Consider the following 8,621-nt stretch of genomic DNA (forward strand, 5'->3'; position numbering starts at 1 on the left):
TTGTGTTCCATTCTGTGAATCTAAGAAGAATATCAATGTATAATTTCATCAGTTTCCAGTTGATGAAAGTTTATGCAAATTATGGACTAAGAACATATCTAGAAAAGATTTTGGGGTCAATGAAGCTTACGCATCACGCAAGATTTGTTTGTAGTGGGACATTTTAAGGAAAGTTATTACTATCAAGGTCTAAAGATTCGCAAATTAAAGAAAATATTGACAAAGGAAACATATGAATCTATAATATCTATTAGAATAACTTCATTGTCTACAATATCTTGCGTGTCATACCTCCTTAAATCTGGTTTCCAGTTTGTCTTGACAAGAAATTTAACGAGCGATGCTATTGAAATGTTTTTCAGCATTCTCAGGAAAATGGCAAGAGAAACTATATTCAGTTTGGAATCCTACCTTAAGAGAGGCATTATATCATTAACAAAACCTAAAACATCTAACGTTCCCCAAGACAGCTTCACAGATCTATCAGCCATGATTGATACTAGACTCGATGGATTTTCAACTATTTTTAACGGCAATGAAGTTACGTTACCATCTGAAGTTATGAGTACCCAGATACACAGAGATGCACCTTACGGCTAGCAAGTATCGCATACTTGGCTGGTTATGTAGTACAAATCCTAGAGGAAAAACATTTTTGCGAATTGTGCCTTGAAAATGTATCACAGCCTAATTCTGACTCACCATTAGTTGGATTGATAAAATTGTCCGACAGAGGAAACCTTAGGTATCCGCAGCAAAGCTTTATCATGTTCATGGCTATAGTAACAACATTCATAGAGAGAGCTGTACCCTATCTCCGGGATTCACCTGCCATTTTAAAAAACATTGCAATCCACTTGTGGCCAAAATTGCTCTATGCCCTTACATCCAATGTGATTTGAATAATAATCACCGAATGAAATTGCTGATTTAATTTGTTGAAAGGTTGTACTTCCAATTATCACAAATATTACCAAAACTCTGTCCGCAAAATTTGAGAAAGTGAATGAACTTGTGCATAAGTTGTAAATTCTAGTTTTCTAAATTTTTAGTTGTGTATCATTCAGTGGGAAATTCACATTGGTTTATTATACTTATCAGATTTAAATACCTTCCAAGTTTCCATCACTATTTTCATTCATAGTGATTTTCCAAGTGACAGTTAGTTAATTAAAATTCATTTATTTCACTACTTAAATTAAAATAAATTTTTAAACATTAATACAAAACAAAGGCCTCTGGAAGTTACTACCAGAGAGTGTAAAGTCGCTTCGCTACAGAGAGGCGCCTCTCTTTAAAAAATCCGTGGTACGATTTTATTCGCCGAGAATGTCCACAATTCCCGGGCGTTTGATGGCGCTAGTAGTATCTCCGGCACGCGCTAGATTAGACTTTGAGAAGACGCAAAAAAGGAAGAGTGTTTTTGGTATTTTTGCGAGTTTAATTTATTTTGAAATGTCTTGTTCGGCTAAAAATTGTAAATCGAATAAAAAGGTAACCACGCGTCAGTCTTTTTTTTTTCAAGTTTCCAAGGGATAAAGACCGGTGAATACGCGTTTTAATTTATTAAGCCTATTCTAATACATTAACATTTCTTAAAACTTAACATTTTGCAGCCACCTGCAAAATGTTAACAGTGAAAAGCTCCAAAATAAAACTACAGATTACTTACACTTTAACCACGTATTTTGCGGTCTTCATTTCACTGACGATTGTTTTATGAATATCAAAACCCAAAACAGGCTTACACCATTAGCTACACCTACTATTTTTTTTGGGAAATTCCAATGAAACCACGGTTTTCCCTAGGTAAACTGAAGGCAAAAATATATCCCGCCAGGGTCTCTTACTGCCTAATGTTCATTTATAATTAATTCAAATAGTAGCAAATGAAAATGCACCTGAAGATCATGTTACAACTACAATCTGGTGTAAGGTAAACGCAGCACTACAAATGCCAAATTATGCCCTCAAAAATCAATTCAACGAAGAAAATGATAATTTCTATAAAATATTCACAATGATGAACACTAGCTTTAAATGAAATTTTTTTTACAGTGGATAAAGTCAATTCCTATGAATTTAAACCCAGAACTATCTATTCAATTCTATTCCATTTAAATATATTTGTACTGAACATAATTATAGCCATTCAACTAAACATTTTGACAATAATGAAAACAATAACATTGAAGGTTTCGTAGACTTCGGTCCATATGGAAGGTCAAAATAGTACGCAAATCAGGCCTTAGTATTCATGGTGAATGACATAAAACTGAAATTCAAACCACCAATTGGTTACTTCCTCACAAAAGATACTTGTCCCGAACAGACTTTGAAGATATTGCTTCATGATTGCGTAACTCACCTAAAACGTATTGGCCTTATTGTCAAAGCTGTAGTCTGTGACCAAGAAACAGGCAATCAAAATTTGTTCAAAAGTATGGGGATATCAGTGGAAAAGCCATTCATTGAAATTGATCCTCCACATCTCTTGAAAAGTGTAAGGAACAATTTCAAACGGTATCCCATAATAGTGGAAGGCAATCTAGTTTCTTGGGCAGTCCTAGAACATTTTTTCAAAATAGACTAAGAAATTGGTAAGTTTCAAAGCACACATAAGCTGAAACGTAAACATATCAAGTTACCAGCATTTTCTAACATGAAAGTCAGTTTAGCTGCCCAAATTTGCAGTCAAAGTGTTTCTAATTCAAATGGCCTGTTAACTGGGATTAGGAGAGTTAACAATTGAAAGCACATACACAGCAGAGTTCCTCTTACACATGAACGGCCTTTTGGATTGCTGCAATAGCAGGACATTAAACAATGAAACACACTGTAAGAGAGCAATGACTGATCCATACATCCACATACCAATGCTGAAAGAAAAATTGGAAAGGTTTAATATATGGTAGCTTCAGAACTGTAGGTATAAAACCTTACCTTGTATTGAAAGGTGGAAACTATCAATTCAGTCTTTGCTACTCCTATGGAATGATATAAAGGATAATTTTGGTTTTAAGTTCTTAGTAACTGGAAGAATTGGTCAAGATTTTTAGCAAACTACTTTGGTTCCATTCGCCAATAAGGAGACAATTGAGATCATCCAAATACTCAACAATACCAGGCAGCATACAGAGCTGCATCAGTCAATAGCCTCTTAAAACCATCAGATTCATATTGAATTTACAATTTGGATGACTTTATTTTAAACAGACCATGATGAAGATTTGTCCAATTATGATAACCATTGGGTTTTGCAAGGTAAAGGACAATTCACTGACGAGATTTAGAAATTTGCAAAGCCATTGAAAGTCCAAACCTTCTAAAAGAAAATGTTCTTAATTATATTTCAGAATATTTAATTCACCGCTGCTATTCAAAACACCAATGTTCTACCATGGTTTTGGTATATTTAATTAAGACTTGGCCAGCCCATAAAATATTCCACTTTAGATTCCACGAATTTCTTTTGATATATTAAAAAAGTATAGTTGTTAATATTGAAATGAAATAGGGAGGGATTTTTCTTGTACTTACTTTTTATATTTCTTACGAAATCAACTGTTTTACTTAAATAGTTAAAATAATTCAACATCACAGCTGACTGAGCTGAATTCAACTTTAACCTACTGAGAGCAAAATTTAATTTCTTTGATAAGCAATTTTACAGTGCCATCGTGTGTCCGGGAATTGCAAACACTGTCGTCTGCTTCTTCAACGCTCTTATGGGGAAAAAACGTACCACGAAATTTTAACATTACGGGGATAGGAAGAGGCGCCTCTCTGTAGCGAAGCGACTTCACACTCTCTGTTACTACATAGCAAAAATACAGCTGTAAGGAGAACCACGTGTTTATGTTTACATTTATATACAGAAAACGTCGACGGCGACTTCTGGCTCCAGAATGACCAAATTTTAATAACGTTTTTCAAAACTTTACTTTGCGTTAAAAAATCTCAAGAGGTGTTTAACTTTTTTATTATTAATTAACTTAAATATTACTAAAAAAATATTTAAAAAAAAATTACACATTACGCGATAATAATTGAAATTCCAAAGTTCCGCGCAGTTCATCCCATTCGATAACATGGCTGCGAATTTTCTCAAGGGGGGGGCTAGACTAGCGCCAGAAAACGATGTGAGAAGTTTTTGAACTAATTTCCCATACGCGATTTTCGTACGATCGCCTGGGCCGCTATGAGCGCGAAGCAGATCTCGAGACGGCCGTGACCGGACACAAAAACGATATTTAATCGATATAAATTAGCAAGCGATGGAAAAGATTATTAATTGAAAATATTGGCGAAGTAAATAGCCAAGAAATTATAAATGGCTAAAAAATCACACATAAATACAACTCTGGGTTGTCCCAATTTTTAATTTAAAAGATCACTATTTCGAAAGTAATAATCACAATTTTCAATGTCATGATCACTATTTTGAAGTTCATTATCAGCATTTTCAATGTCATGATCACTATTTTGAAGTTCATTATCAGCATTTTCAATGTCATGATCACTATTTTGAAGTTCATTATCAGCATTTTCAATGTCATGATCACTATTTTGAAGTTCATTATCAGCATTTTCAATGTCATGATCACTTTTTTGAAGTTCATGGTCATCATTTTCAATGTCATGATCACTATTTTGAAGATAATGATCACCATTTTCAATGTCATGATCACTATTTTGAAGTTCATTATCAGCATTTTCAATGTCATGATCACTATTTTGAAGTTCATTATCAGCATTTTCAATGTCATGATCACTATTTTGAAGTTCATGGTCATCATTTTCAATGTCATGATCACTATTTTGAAGATCATGATCACCATTTTCAATGTCATGATCACTATTTTGAAGATCATGATCACCATTTTCAATGTCATGATCACTATTTTGAAGTTCATGATCACCATTTTCAATGTCATGATCACTATTTTGAAGTTCATGATCACCATTTTCAACGTCATGATCACTATTTTGAAGTTCATGATCACCATTTTCAATGTCAAAATCTCCCTATTTATATCAATAATTTTTATTGTTGGATTTTAATATACAGGGTGTTTCGAAAGCTTATGCAAAAATGTTAAGGAGTTGTAGGGGTTGAGTTGAGAAGTATGCCTGTTTTTCCCCATTTTCCTACGACGAGAGAGCTTCAAAGTGTGGCCTACTAGCCCCTGGAAGTAGGCTGCAACAAGCGCAAAACCAAGCAGCAGGGAAATGCGAACATTAAGTTTTGGGTTCATGTGATAGGTAAAAAAGGACTTTGAAAACAAATCGAGGTAACCAGCGTAAAAAGGTAAACTTAAACAGTATTTAAAGTCCCTGCTGCTTGGTTTTGCACTTGTTGCAGCCTACTTCCAGGGTCTAGTAGGCCACACTTTGAAGCTCTCTGGCGCTCTTTTCACTCATCGTAGGAAAATGGGAAAACAGGCATACTTCTCCACTCACCCCTTACAACTCTTTACAATTTTTGCTTAACCTTTTGAAACACCATGTATTTTCAAGACAAACATTTTGGAGTTGTAGATCATCATTTTCAAGGTCAAGATCGCCGATTGGTTCATCAATGCTATAAAGTAAGGCTTAGATCTTACAGCTCAGCCTGCGCCAAAAAAAACTTTAAATTCTTTTGCGAAAATTCCTAGCGTATTTTCCGCGAAACGAAATTCTACCGCAAACGTTTTCTGGCGCATCACGCGAAATGAAAACTAGGCTTAACTCTACGGAAGACCAAAGGCTTTTGTTAATGTCCCGGGCACAGGCGTTTCGCGGAATTTGTCCATTTCCTAAGCTTTAGCTATTTACTCTTATCTCCGCCATAAAACGTGATTTATAGTCATAGCGCGTTTTGGACTTCTGGCCTTTGATGGAAAATTTTAATAACTCTAGAAATCTTACACGAGTTAGCCTTTACGCTTTATTTTATTCGCGCTTCAGGTATGAAAACATTTCTAAGAAAATAAACTCTTCAGATCCGACTTGAATGCAAATACAATTTTCTATTTAAAAGGGAATCCTTACCAGGGGCCGTTTACATATTAATTAAAGCAAAAAAATTGACTTTACAGACTCACTCTAGTAATAACAAGTTGGCAAGCCAAAATATACCTCTCCTCGGTAGAGTTTCTAATTTTCAGTGAAGCGAGACATGAATCCGTGGTTCTGTGGTAGAATACTCACCTGTCGTGCAGAAGGGCTGTAGTTGGAATCCCGCCCGATACTAACGCAAATTGAAAAAAAATTGATTTAGCCTACACCCAATGACAAAAAGAGGGCTCTTTTGGAAAAAGCTTTTCCCTAGTTCCAAGAAACTGCGAACGCAGTGATTACACTTTGACCCGAAAATGCGTACGCGTTCGCAGCCCAGACAGACGGACCCACAGACAGACAGACACGGTAATTGTAAAACCCCTCCTATGGGACAGTCCCCTCGGAGAAGTAAAAATGTATATAGTGCATCATCAATTTATACCAATAACAAAGCACAAAAAAGCCACTTGACTAAATATTTAAGACTAAACGACAGCTCGTATATCAATAAACGTCAAACCAACCCCAAAAATAAATTACGAATTCTTGACGTAGATATACTCAAACCGTATAAACATCAGACGATGACGTATACAAATGAAAGGTTCTTCCAAAAATGAACCATTTCGCGGAAGAATACACGCCTAAAAAAATAACATTTAAAAATATTCGACAGGAAAAAAATACACCTACTGATGATTAAAGAGTTACGAAAACGTTATTGATTTATATATTACAAATTTATTATACAGTGTAAAAGGGATCAATGGCTCGTCGGCAGAATATCAGAGAATATCAAAGTCCTAAAACCGCGCTCCCGGTTTAATTCCCGACCAATTAAATATTTTTAACTAAAAAAATAAACCTTCCTTATTATCATTGAATGATAGAGAAGATTAGAGTTGGTGGCTCAGCGGTAAAACATCCGTCTGCTAACAATACAACCGCGGTTTGATTCCTAGCCTCGATCGCATTTTATATTAAAATTAGAATAATTAATTAATTGAAAAATGTTAAAAATGTATCATGGTTCTGTGGTAGAACGCCCCGTGTCATGCAGGAGGGCTCGAGTTCGAAACCCGCCTTCTGCGATCGCAAATTCCCATTAAGACTGCTACCGTGAAAATTTGGTGGAAACCCAGCCTTTTGGACGTTGAGAAGTTTAACGTAACTTACCCTCAGCACTCGATCCGTCACACTAGTATAAAACGCGTCACGTACAATCACAAATCGCAAAAGAAAATAATACTACACCCAATGACAACAAAAATAGGGCGCCTTGGAACAGACCGACACACACCACACCGACAGACACGGTGATTGTAAAACCCCTCCGAGGGTACTATGTTGCGGTTATTGTAACTGACTTATTATAATAGTGCCATAAACCAAATAACCAATGACATTTTTATATTGTTTTACATCGATAAAACTATTAGAGCTTCTAACAAATTATCAGACTAACGTACGAATATAAATAAATCTAGTATTATATGTTAATTAAAATTATTGATAATTTTAATGTATGAAGTAACATTTCAGCGACCTCTCCTTCTGAACATTTGGTTATTGAAAGTCAAATGAAATAACTCTATGTTTGTCACATGTTAAAATCTCATTGTAATTATTCTGAAATTTAAATGTCATTCCTTAAATTTGAGTGTTTATCTAAATTTAAATGCAGTTCTTTGAAGTTTTGATTGATTATTTTAATTGATAAATGAAGTTTTTTGATTAATTTTACTTTCATTTTATTATTGCACAAGACACATGGTCTTTGTATTTCAAGTACAATAAACCCCTATTATAATTATTAAATAATAATAATCAGCTAGGCTAATACATTGGCTATTCATTGAATCAAGTCATCTAGCCATTCATGCCACGCTAGCCAACAGCTCCCCGCACTCACTTTTACCGTTAATCTCGGCAAGAGCTCAGGGGAAAACGCCTTTAACCAGTGAAGAGACAACTTGCAAACTCTACACGGGAGGAGTTGCTCCGAGTTTTCACCCAGGGTCACAAGCTTGGACAGGCTCCTCTTGCTGTAAGGCGAAAGCTAATACCCAAGGAACGAAAAATGCCTAAGTCAATTAGTGACTTTTGTTGCCAATTACCAGTGGCTTGGTTAATCGCGTACGAACCCGCGCCCCCACTATAAAGTGCATTACGTAATTTCTGAATGTCCCCAAAGAAAACATAACCTCATTTTTATTCCTATAATTTTTAATATTTTAATAATTCTTAGAGCTAAAGCGAGGGTATATAGGAATTATCTGTCTTTCCGCAATCAGGGGCGGACTTTCTGGGAGGGTGGTTGGGAGTACGAACAGATAGAAGGAATTTGGGATAAATATTTGGTCCTTCCATCAAGGCGGGAATTTTAGTATATAGAATTTTGGGGCTCGTCAGTTATGTGTAGGATCTCTGGATATCCTCGGAGAACGGTTGATATCCGTAGAACCATAAATAACATAATAGAAGTATGACAATTAGAAACCATTCTCACCCAACTGATTAACAGAGTTATTGCGCAATCACAGAACAGAGGCCTCTAGTGTCTAATTACGTCCTAG

This window comes from Leiobunum rupestre, chromosome 9 (genome assembly GCF_980474605.1).
Source record: "Leiobunum rupestre chromosome 9, qqLeiRupe1.1.hap1, whole genome shotgun sequence".
NCBI lineage: Eukaryota > Metazoa > Arthropoda > Arachnida > Opiliones > Sclerosomatidae > Leiobunum > Leiobunum rupestre.